The sequence below is a fragment of the Bos indicus genome, chromosome 3 (genome assembly GCF_029378745.1).
Source record: "Bos indicus isolate NIAB-ARS_2022 breed Sahiwal x Tharparkar chromosome 3, NIAB-ARS_B.indTharparkar_mat_pri_1.0, whole genome shotgun sequence".
Classification (NCBI taxonomy): Eukaryota; Metazoa; Chordata; class Mammalia; order Artiodactyla; family Bovidae; genus Bos; species Bos indicus.
In genome coordinates this window covers 95,035,417-95,056,704 of record NC_091762.1, presented here as the reverse complement: position 1 = coordinate 95,056,704, position 21,288 = coordinate 95,035,417, and the positions used below count along the sequence as shown (strand labels likewise).

Below are 21,288 nucleotides of genomic sequence, written 5' to 3'. Positions count from 1 at the left end.
AGGCAATGAAGAGCCAGCCATGCAAGTCTGGTGAGCAACCACTTATTCAAAAGAGTCTCCTTTGACCTCTTTCTGCTGTTATTCTTTTTAACTTGAGGGAGAAGGGGAGATAATGTTTTAAATTACTCCTTTCCCACCTGGTACATTTATCAGCTGTAACCACCACTGATGTTTCTACTTTGATTTTCTAATTTACATTATCACTTTTGAACTCAACAACTCTGAAAGGTAGTAATCATCATATCCACTCTACAGATGAGGTAACTGAAGATCACAGATATTAAGGGATTTTTCCCAAGGTTACACAGCCAGTAACCAAAGCATTATACCGTAGTGGAATAAACAGGGCTTGGACATCAGAAACATCCACATTCCAATCCTGTCTCAACTATTTACTACTTGTACAACCTTAGAGTTATTGTGAGGATGAATGAGATAACATATGGAAATACCTTAAGTTGTAGATACACAGATTTAGTTAAGAAATCTTAAAGTCATAGAATAAATTGCTATTGGGAATACAATTGTTGTTGTTCAGTAGCTAAGTCATGTCTAACTCTTTGAGACCCCACGGACTGCAGCACACCAGGCTCCTCTATCCTCCACTATCTTATGGAGTTTCCTCAAATTCATGTCCATTGAGTTGGTGATGCTTTCTAACCATCTCATCCTCTGCTTCCCCCTTCTCCTTTTGCCTTCAATCTTTCCCAGCATCAGGGTCATTTCCAATGAGTTGGCTCAGTGAAGCTGAAACTCTAGTACATGTGACCAAAGTATTGGGGTTTCAGCTTCAGCATCAGTCCTTCCAATGAATATTCAGGGTTGACTTCCTGTAGGATTGACTGGTTTGATCTCCTTGCCATCCAGGGGACTCTCAAGAGTCTTCTCCAGCGCCACAATTCAAAGACACCAATTCTTCAGTGCTCAGCCTTCTTTATGGTCTAGCTCTCAGATCTGTACATGACTACTGGAAAAACCATGGCTTTGACTATATGGACTTTTGTCAGCAAAATGATGTCTCTGCTTTTTAATACACTGTCTAGGTTTGTAATAGCTTTTCTTCTAAGAAGTAAGGGTCTTTTAATTTCATAGAGTACAAACGCACTTGCTATTTGAGGAGACTCCACCAAACCATATGAGATATAAGATATTACTCTTGGAGGACAGGGACTCTTGGGAGTCCCTGGTGTACAGTTTTCTAGAACTCAACATGGGGTAGTAAGGAGAGTATTTAAGTCAATATGTGACCTCAGACTAATCATTCAACCTGTTTGAGACTCCATTTCCCACATATTAAAAAAAAAAAATGAGCAAGTCGATTTGGAAAATGTTGAGAAAATATAAGGAATTATTTATTGTTATAATTATTGTATGATTTATATTAAGTCAAAAACAGCACATTGTCTTTGCACAATATTGCTTTTCACAGTTTATGAATGTTTTTATATATAGCATCTAACAACTGGAGTTGAATTGGTATGTGGTAAATGTTTGTTGAACTGAATGAGTGCATAGTCTCATGTGTAGTTAATATTTGAATCCTCATTCTATCTCCATTTCAAAAATTAGAAAACCAGGGAACAAATATTTTATAAATAACTTGTTTAAGTAAGGACTACTTAGAGCAGATTCGGATCTTGGTTAAAATAGTAATAGTGATGATCAGACCCCTAAGCAAGGGAAGACTGCTTGTATGAGAATTGCCCCCATGCTCCCTTCCAGACCACCAATAATTTGCATTGACTTCCTTTTTTGCTCATTGGTTCTGGTTTAAATTAAAAACTTGACAAAGTAGGGGGTGGGAGTGATGGTCCAAATTCCCAGAAAGGCCTAGAACTTCCGGGACTGGATTTTTTTTTAGATGACACACCAGTGACAGTTTGCAAATTTGTGTCCCAGATCTCATCAAAGCACTGGGTCATATCACAAATCTATTTTAGGAGAGTAAAATGTAGCTAATGGAAGATATGTTATGATCTAATTTGTTGTAAAGAAAATGAACTTCATGGAGCAGACAAAAAGGACTTACCTGTTTTTTTTTTAAGGCAACTTAATGTCTCTGGGTCTGTAACCTTCATATCCTTATGTGTACATTGGAAACAATAATACCTACCGTGTAGAGATGTTGTAAGGACTAGAAATTATGCATGCTGCTGCTGCTGCTAAGTTGCTTCAGTCGTGTCCGACTCTGGGCGACCCCATAGACGGCAGCCCACCAGGCTCCCCCGTCCCTGGGATTCTCCATAAATGCCTTATTAAAGAACCTGGACTGAAGTGGCAGCTCTAAGAATACCATTCTTCAAGATCACCTTTTAACTTTCTGTCAAACAACCCTCCAATTACTAAGTCAGTTGTGCAGATACCTTAAATATTGTAGGAGAAGGCAATGGCACCCCACTCCAGTACTCTTGCCTAGAAAATCCCATGGACGGAGGAGCCTGGAAGGCTTCAGTCCATGGGGTCGCTGAGGGTTGGACAGGACTGAGCAACTTGACTTTCACTTTTCACTTTCATGCATTGGAGAAGGAAATGGCAACCCACTCCAGTGTTCTTGCCTGGAGAATCCTAGGAATGGGGGAGCCTGATGGGCTGCCGTCTATGGGGTCGCACAGAGTCGGACACAACTGAAGTGACTTAGCAGTTAGCAGTATCTATTGTATGTTAGTCGCTCAGTTGTGTCTGACTCTTTGCAACCCCATGGATTGGGGCCCACCAGGCCCCAATTGTCCTGCAGTCATTGATCTCTCCTAAGAAGACTTCATAAAATGGAGCTTTTGACATGAAAAGCTGAAGATGAGGCTCTGAGTTTAGGAAGATCATCCTAAACTCAGATGATCTTGAAGAGGAGAATTTAGATCATAAACATCTTTGTCATTAGCTTACCTTTCCATCTTTCTATCCAAATTCCCACTCCTCTTCCCCAAACCACCTGGAAGAGAAATTATAGCTACTTTTATTTCTTTGTTTTCCAACTTTGGGAGGTGACTGTCATATCAGCTCTTCATGAACACTGCACATCTGTTATGTCAGCTTTTAGAAATGCAGGATGATTGATCGAAATTATGGGAGAAGAAAAAAAAAACCTGTGAAGGGCTCTCTGAATATACAATAAACCAGATTATTGGCATGAGACTTTGAGAAAGCCCTTCTATATAAATGGTGCTAAGCTACCAAAAAAGAAAAAAATTAAACTACAATTGTAATGGTAATCTGAAGCTCATGCTTCCAAGCTGCTGGTTTCATAAATATAGTCCATTATTGTTCATGTTTGCCCAGGGCAGAAAAAATATGTGAGGCTGCACAATAATAACAATTGTGTTGTACAAATAACTGTCTCTGTGCCAGGGACTGAAAAGAACAAGCAGTAAGAGATTTTTAAATGCCACACACACCCAGGGTGTGATGCGACAGTTCAAAATTGCCATTGCTAATTTTTCAGGGGAACGTTGAATTTAGAACTGGGAAGACCCAACTTGGTTCAACTTCTTAATTTTGTGACCTTGGACAAGTCAAAGAACCATACCAAGCCACAGTTTCCTCTCCTTTAAACTGAAGGTAACAATAGCACCTATCTGATAGTGCTATGATAATGATTAGACAAGGTTTCATGTGAAAGCATTTAGCATGATACCTGGCATACAACAGACACTAGATAAATATTAGCTCCTTTTGCTTCCTCCTGGAGAATAGGGTTTAAGGAGTCAGAAACAAAATAGAAATCATTTTTGAAGATCTTCAATGGGGGTCATTAAAGGGAATGGAACATTGTAAAAAAAGTCTGCCTTAAAATTTTTTTCAGATTACTACATTTGTGACCCCGAAGTTCCACTGTCTTCTAGCAAGCAAGCAAGTACAGTTTTACACTTGCCCTATTTCCTTTTTTTCCTTTCTTTCTTTTTTTGTTCCTTTCCTTATCAAGGGTCCTGCAAGCTATAAGAAACGAAACGAACACCATAGGAAAGAAAATATTTGCACTCAAGGCTGCAGGTCCTTTCATCTGCAGATTTCAAAGCATTGTCTCCATCACTAATTATAAGTCCTGCTTAACATGTGGGAATGCTGAGACACCATCAAATTAAGAAGCTTGCCCTAAATCACAAGGCAAGTCTGCAGATGGACTACAGACAGAACAAAGCTGTCCTGTTTGCCAGCCTTGGGCTCTAAAGTAGGGCACATGAGAGTCAACAGAGGCTTCAATTAATGAGGAGAAAAGTTTGGGGAATTCTGATTCTGTAACTTTGAATTATTGCAGTGACATAAGCATGGGCTTTTAGTAAAATTTGACTTCAAATCTCAGCTCAGCCCCTTACTAAATATGTACCCTCAGTGAAATCATAAATTGTCTTAGTTTCCTTCTCTGTAAAATAGGGATATTAACTCCTACTTCCAAGGATTTGTGGAAACTTTTATGACAACTTTTGTGACAGACCTAGCACAGAATCCTGCACTTCAAAGGTTCATGTATTAATACATGAAGAAAGCTAAGATATCCCAAATGCACACATGAGGACAGACAGACAACTCTTTCAGTCAAAGATGTTCTAAGCCACAATCACAGTTGTGTCTCAGTGTAAAACGATGACTGTGTATTGAACATCTCATAACACAAATAGAAGATGCCTTGTTCAGGCCTTCATCGCTTTTCATCCTTGATTCTGTGCTTTCTTTCATAACCCAAGTCCAAACTATCAGCAAGTTTTGCTGGCTCAACCCTCAGTATATATCTGAAATTCCAATTCTATTTTCAAAATTCCATATCTGACCATTTCTCCCTGTCTTCACTGGGTGTGTCTTCACTTCACCTTTTCCTGGACCACTGCTAAATCTCCTTAATCGCTCCAATTTCATGTTTGCACCTACATCTGTTATCCTTACAGGCAGAGTGATCTTTTTAAAATGTACATTAGATCTTATCATTTCCCTGTTTAAAAATCTCCAGGGACTTCTCATCAAACTCCTGACCATTGGCCGAGAACAAGGCCAGGTTGTTCCAGGTGAAAAGTATGTGGCAACAAACACAGAAGAACAACTATGTTCTGGGTATGTGGAGATGTTTGGTAGGCTGGAGCATGATGGGAATGGAAGAGGGGGGAACTCGCAGATGAAAATGGAGAAAAGGATGTTAGGAAATACTTGGAGGGAATCATGGCTAGACCAGAATTGGAGTAATGTGTCTGTCTGGAGATTCCCAGAGATGCAAAATCACCAGTGGAAGCAAATGGGACAGTCATTGTTGGGTTTTTTTTTTTTTTTAAGTCTGTATTGAATTTGTTACAATATTGGTTCTTTTTATTATGATTTGGTTTTTTGACTTCCAGGCATGTGGAATCTTAACTCCCCGACTAGAGGTCAAACCTGTACCTCCTGCATTGGGAGGCAAAGTTAATCGCTGTACTGCCAAAGAAGTCTTGACAACTACTGTTTTGTGTTGATCAATATTTTCAAATCTGGTGGCCTTGATTTTTTAAAAACACAATCAGAAACTTATTATATCCTTCCAGAAGGAAGTCAGGTTTATAGGCCAGGAACCCTGACATCAGGCCAGTGGTTAAGAGGATGGACTTTGGAATCAGACAAATTTGAGACTGAATCAAGGTCCTCTGCTAAAATTATAACATCATGGACAAGTTATTTAAAGTCTTCAAGTCTCAGTTTTATGCAAATTATATTAAGGAAATTAAATAGTTGATGCTTATAAAGTATTTTTCAGTGTCTAGTACATGGACTCTTGTCTGGAAAATCCCATGGACAGAGGTGCCTGATAGGCTGCAGTCCATGGGGTTGCTGAGTCAGACACGACTGAGCGACTTCATTTTTACTTTTCACTTTCATGCACTAGAGAAGGAAATGGCAATCCACTCCAGTGTTCTTGCCTGAAGAATCCCAAGGGACGGGGGAGGCTGGTGGGCTGTGGTCTATGGAGTCTCACAGAGTCGGACACGACTGAAGTGACTTAGCAGCAGCAGCAGCAGCAGTACATGGGAATGGGAATAAGTGCCTAACAAATGGGAATGATCACATTATGGTTATGATAATGATGATTAAGGATTTGGTTATCTTTATAAGAGTCCCATGTTCATCCCTGACAGAGATCTAAAGCAAGTCTGTCAAATTTTAAAAATCTGAGGAAACTGTCTCAAACCACAGCAATAGTTGGTATTAAAAGATACCAAAAAGGGCACATACTTACACTGGAGACACTATCCACTCTGTCCCCCAGTCCAGAAAATCAAAGTATGTAAATAGAAGGGTAGCATCACGTTTGCATTTAACTGTATATAAACGTAATTATACACTCTCAGTGCTCAATGGGGGTTTTGTTATTTTCAATATTGTCTCTATATTGCAAGCCAAAGATTTCAGCTGATATTCAACCAAAGAAGAAGTATAAGACTTATAATTGAAAACTACAAAACCTCATTGAAAGAAATTAAAGAAAACCTAAATAAATGGAAACACTACTCACATTCACAGATTAGGAAACCTAAGATGGCAATACTCCCCAAACTGATCTATAGATTCAAGGTAATTCCTACCAGAATCCCACCTAACATTTTTGAAGAAACTAACAATTCTATGGAATTTCAAGGAAAATTTCAATTTCCATCTTGAAAATGAAGAAAAGAGTTGGAAGGCTCACTTTCTGATTTCAAACTTACAACAAAAGTACAATAATCAAGTTAATGTGGTACTGGCATAAGGAGAGACATATATTGGACTAGAATTGGGACTTCAAAAATAAGCTCATGTATTTATGATCCATTGAATTTTCCACAAGAGTGCCAAGACAATTCAAATAGGGGGAAGAATAATCTTTTCAACAAATGGTACTGGGACAACTGGATGCTAAGTCACTTCAGTCGTGTCCGACTCTGTGCAGCCCCATAGATGGCAGCCCACCAGGCTCCGCCGTCCCTGGGATTCTCCAGACAAGAACACTGGAGTGGGTTGCCATTTCCTTCTCCAATGCATGCAAGTGAAAAGTGAAAGGGAAGTTGCTCAGCCATGTTCGACTCTTAGCGACCCCATGGACTGCAGCCTACCCGGCTCCTCCATCCATGGGATTTTCCAGGCAAGAGTACTGGAGTAGGGTGCCATTGCCTTCTCCGGGGGCAGCTGGATAGCCACATGCAAAAGAATGAAATACTGATACATGCTGCAACATGGATGAACCTTGAAGACATTACACTTAGTGAAAGAAGCCAGATACAAAAGAACACATAAGACTCCATTTATTTGAAATATCCAGAAAAGGCAAAGCCATGGAGACAGAAAGCATATTAGCAGTTGCCAGGAGCTTGGGGAAGGGGAAAAGGACAGTGACTGCTAATGGATACAGGATTTCTTCCTAGGGTGATGAAAATGTGCTGTAATTAGATAATGGTGATACTTTGGCCACCGAATGCGAAGAACCAACTCATTGGAAAAGACCCTGATGCTGGAAAAGATTGAAGGAGGGAGGAGAAGGGGACAACAGAGGATGAGATGGTTGGATGGCATCACCGATGTAATGGACATGAGTTTGAGTAGGCTCCGGGAGTTGGTGATGGACAGGGAAGCCGGATATGCTGCAGTTCATGGGGTCGCAAAGAGTTGGACATGACTGAGTGACTGAACTGATGGTTGTGCAACTCTATGAGTAGAGTAAAAAACCGTTTAACTGTACACACACACACACATACACACTAAGAAAAGTCACTCTGGCTCTCTGTAAAGGATAGAGCAGTTAGGGTTGGGGGTCATGAAAGCTTTAGAGATCCTGGTAAAAGTTTTTGGAGAGAGGCAGAGGCAGCAGTGATAGACTTAAGAAGATTGATTATAAGGACATAGAGAAGGCAGTTTACCACAGTGGTTAAAGCTGTGGGCTTTATTTATTTATTTATTGGACTGGCCTTACTACATGATTTGCAGGATCTTAGTGCCCTGACCAGGGATTGAACTTGTGTGGTTGGCAGTGAAAGTACAGAATCCTAACCACTGGTACAGCAGGGAGTTACCAAGTTATAGTCTTTAAAGGAAAGTGTACCTTAATTTCAACCTCATCTCTGCCACTTCTGAGTTGTATCATTTAAATTAGTCTATCTGAGCCCCAGTTCCCTCATTCATAAAATGGAGGGGATAAAAATAGATCTATCTTGTAGGAATTATCATGATAATTCCTTGATAATCTACCTTGTAGGATTATCATGAGGGTTTGTTCATTTATTTTAAAAAGAGTTATTGAGTCTACTATGTGCTAGGCACTGTTGTAGGTGCTGAGGACCCAACAGTAAACAAAACAGACCAAACTCTGCCTTCATGTAGCTTATATTTCAGTGGGGAAAGAGTGAAAATTATATAAACTATAAATAAAATTATACACAAATAAAAAATACATATTCATAAATTATAAATCTTTTACAACTAAGACTATAATAAATATAAGGATCTAAAATAGCAAAGTAGAAGGATGTGTGCTCATCTTCTCCTGCATGAACACCAAAATCGCACTAGTTGCTGAACAACCATCAACAGTACAATATTGAATCACACCAAAAGAAGATACCCCCTATCTAAGAGCAAAGGAGTACCTCCAACAAGATGGTACGAGGGGTGCTGTTACATTTAAAGTCAAATCTCAGACCCATCAGAGATGTTCAGAGGGTACAAACAAAATATTGTGTGCCCCAGAACCCAGGGAAAGAAGCAGTGACTTCCACAAGAGACGGAGCCAGACCTGCCTTTGAGTATTTGAGTGTCTCCTACGGAAGTATGGGACAGCAGTGACCTGCCGCGGGGATAGGGGCTCTGGCTGAAGCAGTAGGCTTCAACAGTACCTGAACTGAGAACTCCCAGATGTTCAAGCTGGATTTAGAAAAGTCAGGGAACCAGAGATCAAACTGCCAACCTCCTCTAGATCATAGAAATAGCAAGAGAATTCCAGAAAAACATCTACTTCTACTTCATTGACTATGCTAAAGTCTTTGACTGTGTGGTTTACAACAAACTATGGAAAATACTTAAAGAGATGGTAATATCAGACCACCTTACCTGCTTCCTGAGAAACCTGTATGCAGGTCAAGAAGCAACAGTTGGAACCGGACATGGAACAGCAGACTGGTTCAAAATTGGGAAAGGAGTATGTCAAGACTGTATATTGTCACCCTGCTTATTTAACGCATATGCCAAGTACATTGTGTGAAATGCCAGGCTGGATGAAACACAAGCTGGAATCAAGATTGCCAGGGGAAATATCAATAACCTCAGATATGCAGATGACACCACCCTTATGGCAGAAAGTGAAGAGGAACTAAAAAGCCTCTTGATGAAAGAGAAGAGTGAAAAAACTGCCTTAAAACTCAACATTCAAAAAACTAAGATCATGGCATCCAGTCCCATCATTTCATGGCGAATAGAGGAGGAAACAATGGAAACAGTGACTGACTTTATTTTCTTGGGCTCCAAAATCACTGCAGATGATGACTGCAGCCATGAAATTAAAAGACACTTGCTCCTTGGAAGAAAAGCTATGACAAATCTAGACAGCACATTATAAAGCAGAGACATTACCTTGCCGACAAGGTCCAGCTAGTCATAGCTATGGTTTTAGTAGTCTTGTATGGATGTGAGGGTTGGACCATAAAGAAAGTTGAGCGCCAAAGAATTGATGCTTTTGAACTGTGGTGTTGGAAGAGACTTTTGAGAGTCCCTTGGACCACAAGGAGATCAAACCAGTCAATCCTGAAAGAAATCAACCTGAATATTCATTGGAAGGCCTGAGGCTGAAGCTGAAGCTCCAGTACTTTGGCCACCTGATGCAAAGAGCCAATTCATTAAAAAAGACCTTGAAGCTGGGAAAGATTGAAGGCAGGAGGAGATCAGGATGACAGAGGACAAGATGGTTGGATGGCATCACCAACTCAATGGACATGAGTTTGAGCAGGCTCTGGGAGATGGTGAAGGACAGGGAAGCCTGGTGTGCTGCAATCCATGGGGTCGCAAAGAGTTGGACACTACTGAGGTACTGAACAGCAACAACATATAATAAATATAATAAATACTCATATTTATAATAATACATATAATTATAAGTAACAGTGTCTAATTATATATATTCTAAGTATATTAGGGAAAATATATTTATAATTCATAAATCATATATTTTTCTCCTTATCTACTTATGATTATATACTTATATACATATATACAATCACATATATGTATACATTGTATCATATATATGTATACACATGATTATATACATTTATACCTATATAATCATATGTAGATAAGGAGAAAAATATATTAGGGAAGGAAGAACAACAGATGGGAGTCTATATGAGAAGGGGGAGAGGTTGAGAGTCTAAGGGTGGTCAGAAAAATCCTCACAAATAAGTAAACATTTGAGAAAAGACTTAAAGTTAAGAGAGTGACCAAGAGTATATCTAGAATTGGTAGCAATCAAGGTAAAAAAAAAAAAACAGCAGATACAAGGCAGGGGTATGCCTGATGGTTTGAGAAACATCAAGGAAGGCAATGTAGCTGGAGCAGAGCAACAGAGGAAGTCCGAGAGGTTACGGTGTCCCGTATCAAGTAGGATATGGTCATTTTAAAGACTTTGCCTTTTACTCTGAATGAGATGGAGAATTTTGAGCAGAGGAAGAATGTGATATAGCTTAGGTTTAAAAAAGATTATTTGGACTACTGTGGGAAACAGTTCATAGATAAACAAGAGAGAAATTGGTTAAAAAAAATGTGAGATTGTTGCAATAATCCAGGTGATGATTGGGGCAGGGTCGTAGCACTGGGGAAAGAGATGGTACGTAGTCAGATATGTATATATTTTGAAGGTAGAAAGTAAAAGTGAAAGTCGCATCTGACTCCTTGCGACCCCATGGACTATACAGTCCGTGGAATTCTCCAGGCCAGAATACTGGAGTGGATAGCCTTTCCCTTCTCCAGGGGATCTTCCCAACCCAAGTCTCCCAGGTGTCCCGCATTGCAGGCAGACTCTTTACCAGCTGAGCCACAAGGGAAGCCCGAGAATACTGGAGTGGGTAGCCTATTCCTTCTCCAGTGGATCTTCCCGACCGAGGAATCGAACCAGGGTCTCCTGCATTGTAGGGGGATTCTTTACCAGCTGAACTACATGGGAAGCCCATGAAGGTAGGCCTCACTGGATTTGCTAAAGAATTAACTGTGAGGTATGAGAAGAAGAAAAGAGTCAAAGATGATGTCAGGTTTTTGCCTGAGCATCTGGAGCAAAGGAATTGCCTTTTACTGAGATAGGGAAGATGGTGGAAGAAACCAATTTGGGGAAAACATAAGGAATTTGGTCTTGGAATTGGTTTAAGATACCTTCTAGACATACAAGTTGAAATGTCAAAGATGAAATTGGATTAAGAGTCTGGAGTTCAGGGGAGAAGTTTGAGTTAGAGATATAAATTTGGATGTCATTAGCATGCTGCTGTTGTTCAGTCACACAAGTCATGTCTGACTCTTTGCAACCCCATGGACTTCAGCATGCCAGGCCTCCCCGTCCTTTACCATCTCCTGGAGTCTGCCCAATTTCATGTTCATTGCATCAGTGATGCTGTCCAGCCATCTCATCCTCTGACACCCTCTTCTGCCCTCGATCTTTCCAAGCATCAGGGACTTTTCCAATGAGTTGTCTGTTCACATGAGATAACCAAAATACTGGAGCTTCAGCTTCAGCATCAGTCCTTCCAGTGAATATTCCTTAGCATACAGTGGCATTTAAAGACATGAGATTGAGTGAGACTATCTGTACAATAAATGTCTACAAATTCACAAAGTGCAACTACTGAACCCTGGGTCACTCCAGTGTTACAGAACAGGAAAGTGAAGAATTAGCAAAGGAGACTGAAAAGGAGCAGCAGTGTGCTTAGAGCAAAACCAGGCGAGTATGGTGTCTACACTGGAGCCAAATCAAGAAAAGTGTTTTATGAAGAAATGAGGAAGGAAAGAGTGAGCAGATGTGTCAAACCGGATTCTAGAGCTAGTTAGATGAGGCTCCAGATTAACCTCCAGATTTATCAACACAGAGGTCTTTGGTGCCCTTGGTAAGAAGAGTTCCAGTTAAGGAAAGGGATAAAGCCTGATTAAAGAGGGTTCAAGAGAGAATGAAAGGAGAGGGCTTGGTGTCAAGGAATACTAATAATCCTTTAGAGAAGTTTAGTTGAAATGGAGAGCAGAGAAATAGTGTGGTAGCTAGAAGGGGATATGAAGTTAAGAGAGACTTCTTAAAGTGAGACATAACACTTTTTTAAGCTGATGGGTTGATCCTTTGGAAAGTGAAGTATTGGTTATATAGGTAAGAGACAGGGTTGCAAGAACATAGGGGAAAGGATTGGCATTTCGAGTACTGAAGGGAGGACGGAGTATGTGGGCATAGATGCAGGTGGGTGAGCTATTTGGTTAGAGGGAAAAGAAAGAGGAAGGTGTCAAAGTTTGTGGAGAGAAAATGTATGAAATAATCTTTAGAGAAAGTGGATGAACTTTTATTTATTTAATTGAAGAAAAATTGCTTTGCAATATTATGTTGGTTTCTGCCATACATCAATATGAATCAGCCATAAGTATACATACATCGCCTCCCTCTTAAACCTCCCTCCCACCTCCTGCTCCATCATGGAGCACTGTTGTCACAGAGCACCTGTTTGAGCTCTGAGTCATACAGCAAATTCCCACTGCCTATCTTACATATGACAGGATGTATGTTTCCACGCTACTCGCTCCACTTGTCCCACCCTCTCCTTCCCGCCCTGTGTCTGCAAGTCTGTTCTCTATGTCTGCATCTCCACTGCTGCCCTGCAATCGGTTCAAATCTTTCTAGATTCCATATAGATGTGTTAATATACGATACTTGTTTTTCTCTTTCTGACTTACTTCACTCTGTATAATAGGCTCTAGGTTCATCCATCTCATTAGAACTGAGTCAAATGTGTTCCTTTTAATGGCTGAGTAATATTCCGTTGTATATATATACCAGCTTCTTTATCCATCTATGTCAGTCAATGGACATCTAGGTTGCTTCCATGTCCTAGCTATTGTAAATACTGATGAATGCACACTAGGGTACTTTTATCTTTTTCAGTTATGGTTTCCTCAGGACATATGCCCAGTAGTGGGATTACTGGGTCATATGGTAGTGTTATTCTTAGTTTTTTAAGGTATCTCCATACTGTCCTCCATAGTGGCTGTATCAGTTTATGTTCCCACCAACAGTGCGAGGGTTCTCTTTTCTCCCCACACCCTCTCCAGCATTTATTTATTTATTTTTGATGATGTCCATTCTGACTGGTGTGAGGTGATATCTCATTATAGTTTTGATTTGCATTTCTCTGGTAATGAGCATCTTTTCATGTGTTTATTAGCCATCTGTATGTCTTCTTTGAAGAAATGTCTGTTTAGGTCTTCTGCCCACTTTTTGATTGGGTTATTTGTTTTTCTGGTATTGAGTTTCATGAGCTGCTTGTATATTTTGGAGATTAATCCTTTGTCAGTTGTTTCATTTGCTATTATTTTCTCCCATTCTGAGGATTGCAGTCTCACCTTGTTTATAGTTTGCTGTGTGAAAGTTTGTAAGTTTAATTAGGTCCCACTTGATTATTTTTGTTTCTATTTGCATTACTCTAGGAGGTGGGTCCGGAGAAGGCAATGGTACCCTACTCCCGTACTCTTGCCTGGAAAATCCCATGGATGGAGGAGCCTGGGGGGCTGAAGTCCATGGGGTCGTGAAGAGTCAGACACAACTGAGCGACTTCACTTTCACTTTTCACTTTGATGCATTGGAGAAGGAAATGGCAACCCACTCCAGTGTTCTTGTCTGGAGAATCCCAGGGATGGGGGAGCCTGGTGGGCTGCCGTCTATGGGGTCGCACAGAGTTGGACACGACTGAAGTGACTTAGCAGCAGCAGCAGCAGCAGGAGGTGAGTCATAGAGGATCTTGCTGTGATTTATATCATGTGGATTGACTTTTAAAATAAAATGATTCCCAGGTAGCACTAGCGGCCCACTTGAGGTTAGTGTAAATGAATTTTAAAAGTCTAATTGATGTAGTTGTAAGTTTTTCTTCATCCACTTTCCCAAAGGTGGAGAGTAAGTGAAGAGTTAGATTGTCCAGGATAGGAATTTTGTAAGGCAAAATAACAAAGTAAGAGGAGACGGGAGGTACTCAGACATATCAAGGGAGTGATAATAACATTGGGCCTTGCAATTGAACTGGATAAAAAGAGAACTGAGAGGACATGAAATAGGTAAGAAATGGTGAATAGGTGTTAGAATCATTGGATTGTAGGGCCAAGGTGGGGATCCAAAAATCTGTTGGAATGAGTGAGTTGGAAAGACTGGAGAGGTACAAGGATAAGAAAGATTATTGGTAGATTATTAATAAATAGAAACAATCCCCGAAATAATAGTACAGTAAGACATCAAAGTGCTCACTATGAAGTGGGGAAGACAAGGCAGAATGAAATGAATGCTAACGACAGTTGCATTCAATAGCTGTAGCCAAAAAGAATTTCAAGTAAGTGTGAGGGTCAGATAAAGGAATGCATGCAAAGAAAAGTGTCATTTGAGATGAGCCTCAAAATTGAGCAAGTGCAGAGCGTAGCCTAATACATCATAGCAGTTGTACCACTGCAGCAAGTGTTCAGGAAACTGGTTGGAGCATGACATGAGAGCTATGGCAAAATATAAGACTGGGGCCAGTTTAGGAGATCTTTGAAATGGCAAGCTAATGCCTGAATGTTTTCTGTAGGTAAATGTGAGCTTAGGGGCCCTTCTATGTAGTTGAGTCCACTTATAGCATGGTATGAAGTCATATTGGTTTCTGTATATTGATCAGTCTAAAGTCTTTCTTCACCATTATATACACAGGTCATATTTAGAGTTTTTACATTTCACCAGGATTTTCTGTTTGTCCTTTTAAGATCACTTCCCCTCAACTGCATTGATACTGCTGTTTCTACCCAAACAATGTACTGCCACATGCCCATTCACTTTCTTTTGAAGAGCCTTCAAATCCACCCCTCAGTGTTAGTAGGAAGGCCTAACGTGATTGCTTATAGGTCTGAAATGGGCTTAATATGATCAGAATTATGCTGTCCAGAGCATTAGGACTGGTTGCAGCTGATAAAGGGCCTTCCCTGGTGGCTCAGACAGTAAAGAATCTGCCTACTATGCGGGATACCTGGGTTAGATCCCTGAGTCTGGAAGATCCCCTGGAGAAGGAAATAGCTACCCACTCCAGTACTCTTACCTAGGAATTCCATGGACAGAGGAGCCTGGTAAGCAACAGTCCACGGGGTCACAAAGAGGTGGACATGACTAAGCAACTAACACTTTTCAGTAGAGTGGAAGGTTAAGTAATCATATTTTCCCAAGTTTAGGAAGATGAAAGGGGCACAACCTCGAAACTGAAGTGTCAGAATATTTTTAGGAGCTCAGTGTCAGTACCAACGATGGGGGTCAGTCTCTTTGCAAGCTATATTTATGATATGATTTGAAGAAAACCACAATTTCTGTCTTCACAGACTAACCAGTTAAGTGTTGAAACTATTACCTTCTCTATCTGTCATTGTAACTTTGGCCAAGTCCCTCCTCTCTTCTGGACCCAAGGCACTGTCTTTAAAAAGGAGGTTGCAGTCAGCCTTCTCTAGGGTCCCTTCCATCTCTGACATGCTCCGATTTTTCTGTTATCATTTATTCACTATTAAACTTATGTGGCAGGCATTTTTCCAAGCATGGGATCCTCTCACCCCTTTGCTCTGCCTGCCAAGCTACTGTTATGAATTGTGTAGTGTTTTTCTTCATGTAACACATTTGAGAGAAAATCATGTAAAAGGCTTTGTTTTGTTCCAGCAGCTGAAAACAATAAAAACCACCAGAATGACACGCAGCATCATTTTGTACTGCCCTCCAGTGGTGGCCCAAATGCCTTTTCCTGGTTGAAGTTTAAGCAATAAAATGAATTTTCAGAGGAGCTCACATTATCTAAAGGTAGGGGAGTCTTAGAGGGCCTAAGGAAAGGATCTAATCAGATCTCTCCTCTTAAAAAGGAGAAGCTGAGGCCCATCATTGTTCTCATCATCATGCAAACCTATTCTAGTTTCTCCTGTCTTAGAAGAGATATTTTAAAACCCTGACTCTCTAGGTCTATTTCTCTACTCCCCTTTACAGCCAAATTTCTCAAAAGAGTTATCTATATACTTTTTCTACTTAATCATCTCCAACTTATTTTTAAACTTTTCACTCGAAAGTAATTCCAAACGTTCAGAAGAGCTGAAAAGAATTCGCATATACTTTTCATCCAGGGACACCAAGAGTTAGTCTTTTGCCAGTCTCTTTATCTGTCTGTGTGTTTATGTGTACACATGCACACGTAACTATATAGAATACGTTCTATATATAGAGGGGGGAGTTCTGAACCATTTTAATTGTAGCCTTCATACCTAACATTCTAAATACTTTAGTGTGTATTTTCGAAGAACAAGGTCATTATCTCACATACCTACATACCTTTCTCCCTACTCCCAACCCCAGTATGATGGTTAAATTCAGGAAATTTAACACTGATATAATCCTTATTTATAGTTCACATTCAAAGTTAACTTACTGGCCCAGTAATATCCTATCTAGCAGTCATCCCTCCAATACAGGTTCTGATCCAGTCTTGATCCCTAATCATGTACTGTGTTTAACTCTCATGAGTCTTTAGTTTCTTTTAACCTAAAATAGATTGCTATTCATGATACTGACTTTTTTTTTAAGTATAGGCCACTCTTTTGTAGAATTTCCCTCTCTCTGGGTTTGTGTCCTATTTCCTTATGATGAGATTTATATTTTTCTTCTTTTTGGAGTGGGCAGGAATGCTGCTTGTAGGATGCTGTGTGCTTAGTGTGTCACATGAGGAGAAATATGGTGCTACCTCATCCCATTATTGATGATATTCATTTTGATCAGTGGTATCTGCTAGGTCTTCACTGTAAAGTTAGCAATTTTTTTCCTACATAAATAATGAGTAATCTGTGGAGAGGTACTCTGAGACTAAGATCATGGCATCTGGTCCCATCACTTCATAGTAAATAAATGGGAAAAAAGTGGAAACTGTGGCAGCTTTTATTTTCTTGGGCTTTAAAATCACTGCAGATGGTGACTGCAGTCACAAAATTAAAAGATGCTTGCTCCTAGGGGGAAAAGCTATGACAAGCCTAAATAGCGTATTAAAAAAGCAGAGACATCATTTTGCCGACAAAGATCCCTGTAGTCAAAGCTATGGTTTTTCCGGTACTCAAGTTGGATGTGAGAGCGGGACCATAAAGAAGGCTGTCGACGAATTGATGCTTTCAAATTGTGGTGCTGGAGAAAACCCTTGAGAGTCCCTTGGACTGCAGGGAGATCAAACCAGTCAATCCTAAAGGAAATCAACCCTGAATATTCATTGGAAGGATTGATGCTGAAGCTAAAGCTCCAGTACTTTGGCCACCTGATGTGAAGACCCAACTCATTGGAAAAGACCCTAATGCTGGGAAAGATAGAAGGCAGGAGGAGAAGTGGGTGATAGAGGATGAGATGGTTGGATGGCATCACTAACTCAATGGACGTGAGTTTAAGCAAACTCCGGGAGATAGTGAAGGACAGGGAAGGCTGGCATGGGGTTGAAAATAGTCGAACACAACTAAGTGACTGAACAACATCTCTGAGACTGTGTAAATATCTTGTTCCTCTTCAAAACTTGTGCCAGAGGTTTCAACACTCACTGATAATTCTTGCCTGAATCAATTACTGTGATAGTTGCAAAATGGTGATTCTAGGGAATTCCCTGGTGGTCCAGTGGTAAGAACTACATGCTTTCATTGTCCTGGGCCAGGGAACTAAGATCCACAAACTACTCAGCAAAAAAAAAAAAAAAAAAAAAGATTCTATAACTCCATTAGTTCATCTTCATTTTTTCAGTTAGCATTCTACTGTAAGCAAGATCTTTCCCTTATCTCTTATTTATTTATATATTATGATTAGTTAAAAAAAAACTTCATCAATTCTTATTTTATTTAATAAGTTATTGTTATTTTATTTAATCCATTATTGTCATTGTTCATTTTATTGTTCAACTTGTCCTAGATTTGGCTGTTGAGACCCCCTTTAAGCTAGCTTCTGTGTCTTTTTGACACATGCTCATTTTTTTGCTTTTTAGCTTTTCCTGCAATGGCACCCCACTCCAGTACTCTTGACTGGAAAATCCCATGGATGGAGGAGCCTGGTAGGCTTCAGTCCATGGGGTCGCTGAGGGTCAGACACGACTGAGTGACTTCACTTTCACTTTTCACTTTCATGCATTGGAGAAGGAAATGGCAACCCACTCCAGTGTTCTTGCCTGGAGAATCCCAGGGGCTGGGGAGCCTGGTGGGCTGCTGTCTATGGGGTCGCACAGAGTCAGACACGACTGAAGCAACTTAGCAGCAGCAGCAGCTTTCTGGTATAATACAGTACAGTGTTCCACATTCATCTTGTATTTTCCCTGTCTAGCCTTGGAAATCATCCCTCTCTCTGAAAGAGCACTGCTTTTAGTGGGGAATGGTATTTAGAAGCCAAGACCTGGGCACCAGATGTATCCATTGCTACTGGGGAGTAATTTCTTCTAGGCCCTCTAAGTTAACAGAGCCAAGGAGGAAAGGCAACCTAAAATAGTTCAACTATTTTGAATCATGAATTCAGTACTGGGTACCTCTAACTCCAGTTCAACACCACAGGGTTCTTTCTCCCATTCCTAATTGCACCTCCCTTTTCCCACAGTTAAGAACTCTGGCTCTCAACAGCACTGATGTCTTTTTTTTCATTTGTTCAGTGTTATGATACACACCAATAGTTTCAGAATTGCTATATTTGTTCCACTAAAGAAAAAACCCCAACAATCTATTAAATATGGCTCAATATTTGTCTGCAGTTTTGTTTTTGTACTAAAGGAATATAGTCAAAATACTATGTTCAAAAGTTATCTGGATTAGTTTTTTATTTTCCCTCGGAGTGGTTATTTTACTTATTTAAATATAGTTAAGTTTATTTCTATCTGTTTATGTTCAGTTTTAGGATCCCTTTCATCCTTGTGGATTCAATTTGCTTTTTTGAATATGTGAAAGCTGACACTGTCCAAAAGTCAAATCCAAACACAGAACACTTCACGAATTTGTGTGTCATTTGAATGTAGGAGTTATACCAATTTTCTCTGTATTGTTCCAGTCTTACTATACATGCTATCAAAGCAGGAACACCTCCAATTTATTTTTCAACCTATTTGATGCTATTGAAGTGTGCCCCCCTTCACCCACACACACATCCTTCACTGAAACTGCTCTCGTCAAAGTCATCAGTGACTAATATTTTTCTGTTCTCATCTTAGTGGACGTTCCACACTCTAAGTAAACCTCTCCAATATTCTTGAAACAGTCTCTTCTCTTGCTTTTTGTTATCCTACTCTTCTGGCTTTCCTTTCATTCCATAGGCCTCTCCTCATTCCCGTTGTCTATTCAACCACCCTAAATAAAATGTGTTACCCTTCAGTCCTCTTGGCTCCCTTCACTTCCCTCTGTGTTCTCTCTCCCTAGCTGATCTCAGTCGTTACTAAACCTTCAAATGCTGATTATGCTAATGACTTCTAAATTCATATTTTCATCCCAGACCTCTCTCCTGGTCTCCAAGCTTATAACCAACTGCCTAATTGACACCTACTTGGATATCTCACTGACATCTTCAGTTTAACAAGTCTAAAATAGAACTCCTCATTTCCTGGCCAAACCTGCTTCCCCCAGGCTCCTCCCTTTCAGCAGATATCACTTCCATCTGTTGGCTGCTCTAGCCAGAAACTTAGGAGTCATTCTGATTTCTTTATTTTCCTCAACCACAGTGTCCAAGCTATCTACAATATATGAAAATTTTACCTCCAAAAATATGTTGAATTCGTCCATTTTTCTTTCTCTACTTCAACCACTTCACTCATCTCTCACTTGGACTCTTCAACTATCTCATAATTGGCCTCTCTTTTGTCCCCCACACATTCATTCTCCATTTAGTAGCTGCTGCTGCTGCTAAGTCACTTCAGTCGTGTCTGACTCTGTGTGACCCCATAGACGGCAGCCTACCAGGCTCCCCCATCCCTGGGATTCTCCAGGCAAGAACACTGGAGTGGGTTGCCATTTCCTTCTCCAATGAATGAAAGTTAAAAATGAAAGAGAAATTGCTCAGTCGTGTCCGACTCTTCAAGAGCCCATGGACTGCAGCCTACCAGGCTCCTCTGTCCATGGGATTCTCCAGGCAAGAGTACTGGAGTAGGGTGCCATTGCCTTCTCCGATTTAGTAGCTACCATGACGTTTTTCAACCAGTATGAAAAGGCAAAATGATAGGATACTGAAAGAGAAACTCCCCAGGTCAGTAGGTGCCCAATATGCTATTGGAGATCAGTGGAGAAATAACTCCAGAATGAAGGGATGGAGCCAAAGCAAAAAGAATACCCAGCTGTGGATGTGACTGGTGATAGAAGCAAGGTCTGATGCTGTAAAGAGCATTATTGCATAGGAACCTGGAATGTCAGGTCCATGAATCAAGGCAAATTGAAAGTGGTCAAACAAGAGATGGGAAGAGTGAATGTCGACATTCTAGGAATCAGCGAACTGAAATGGACTGGAATGGGTGAATTTAACTCAGATGACCATTATATCTACTGGAGATCAGCCCTGGGATTTCTTTGGAAGGAATGATGCTAAAGCTGAAACTCCAGTACTTTGGTCACCTCATGTGAAGAGTTGACTCATTGGAAAAGACTCTGATGCTGGGAGGGATTGGGGGCAAGAGGAGAAGGGGACGACAGAGGATGAGATGGCTGGATGGCATCACTGACTTGATGGACGTGAGTCTCAGTGAACTCTGGGAGTTGGTGATGGACAGGGAGGCCTGGCATGCTGCGATTCATGGGGTCGCAAAGAGTCGGACACGACTGAGCGACTGATCTGATCTGATCTGATGATGTTTTTCACAACCCAGATAATCATGATGGTGTAATCACTCACCTAGAGCCAGACATCCTGGAATGTGAAGTCAAGTGGGCCTTAGAAAGCATCACTACAAACAAAGCTGGTGGAGGTGATGAAATTGCAGTTGAGCTATTTCAAATCCTGAAAGATGATGCTGTGAAAGTGCTGCACTCAATATGCCAGAACATTTGGAAAACTCAGCAGTGGCTGCAGGACTGGAAAAGGTCAGTTTTCATTCCAATCCCAAAGAAAGGCAATGC

At 40.5% G+C, this 21,288-nt stretch overlaps 1 non-coding gene across 1 annotated transcript; it reads right to left on the bottom strand.

Annotated features, from left to right (window-relative positions):
- Positions 1-19,163: 19,163 nt before the first annotated feature.
- Positions 19,164-19,266, bottom strand: LOC139182366 (U6 spliceosomal RNA). Its single transcript, XR_011566034.1, has one exon. It is a non-coding gene; the product is annotated as a U6 spliceosomal RNA (small nuclear RNA).
- Between the last annotated feature and the right edge of the window lie 2,022 nt (positions 19,267-21,288).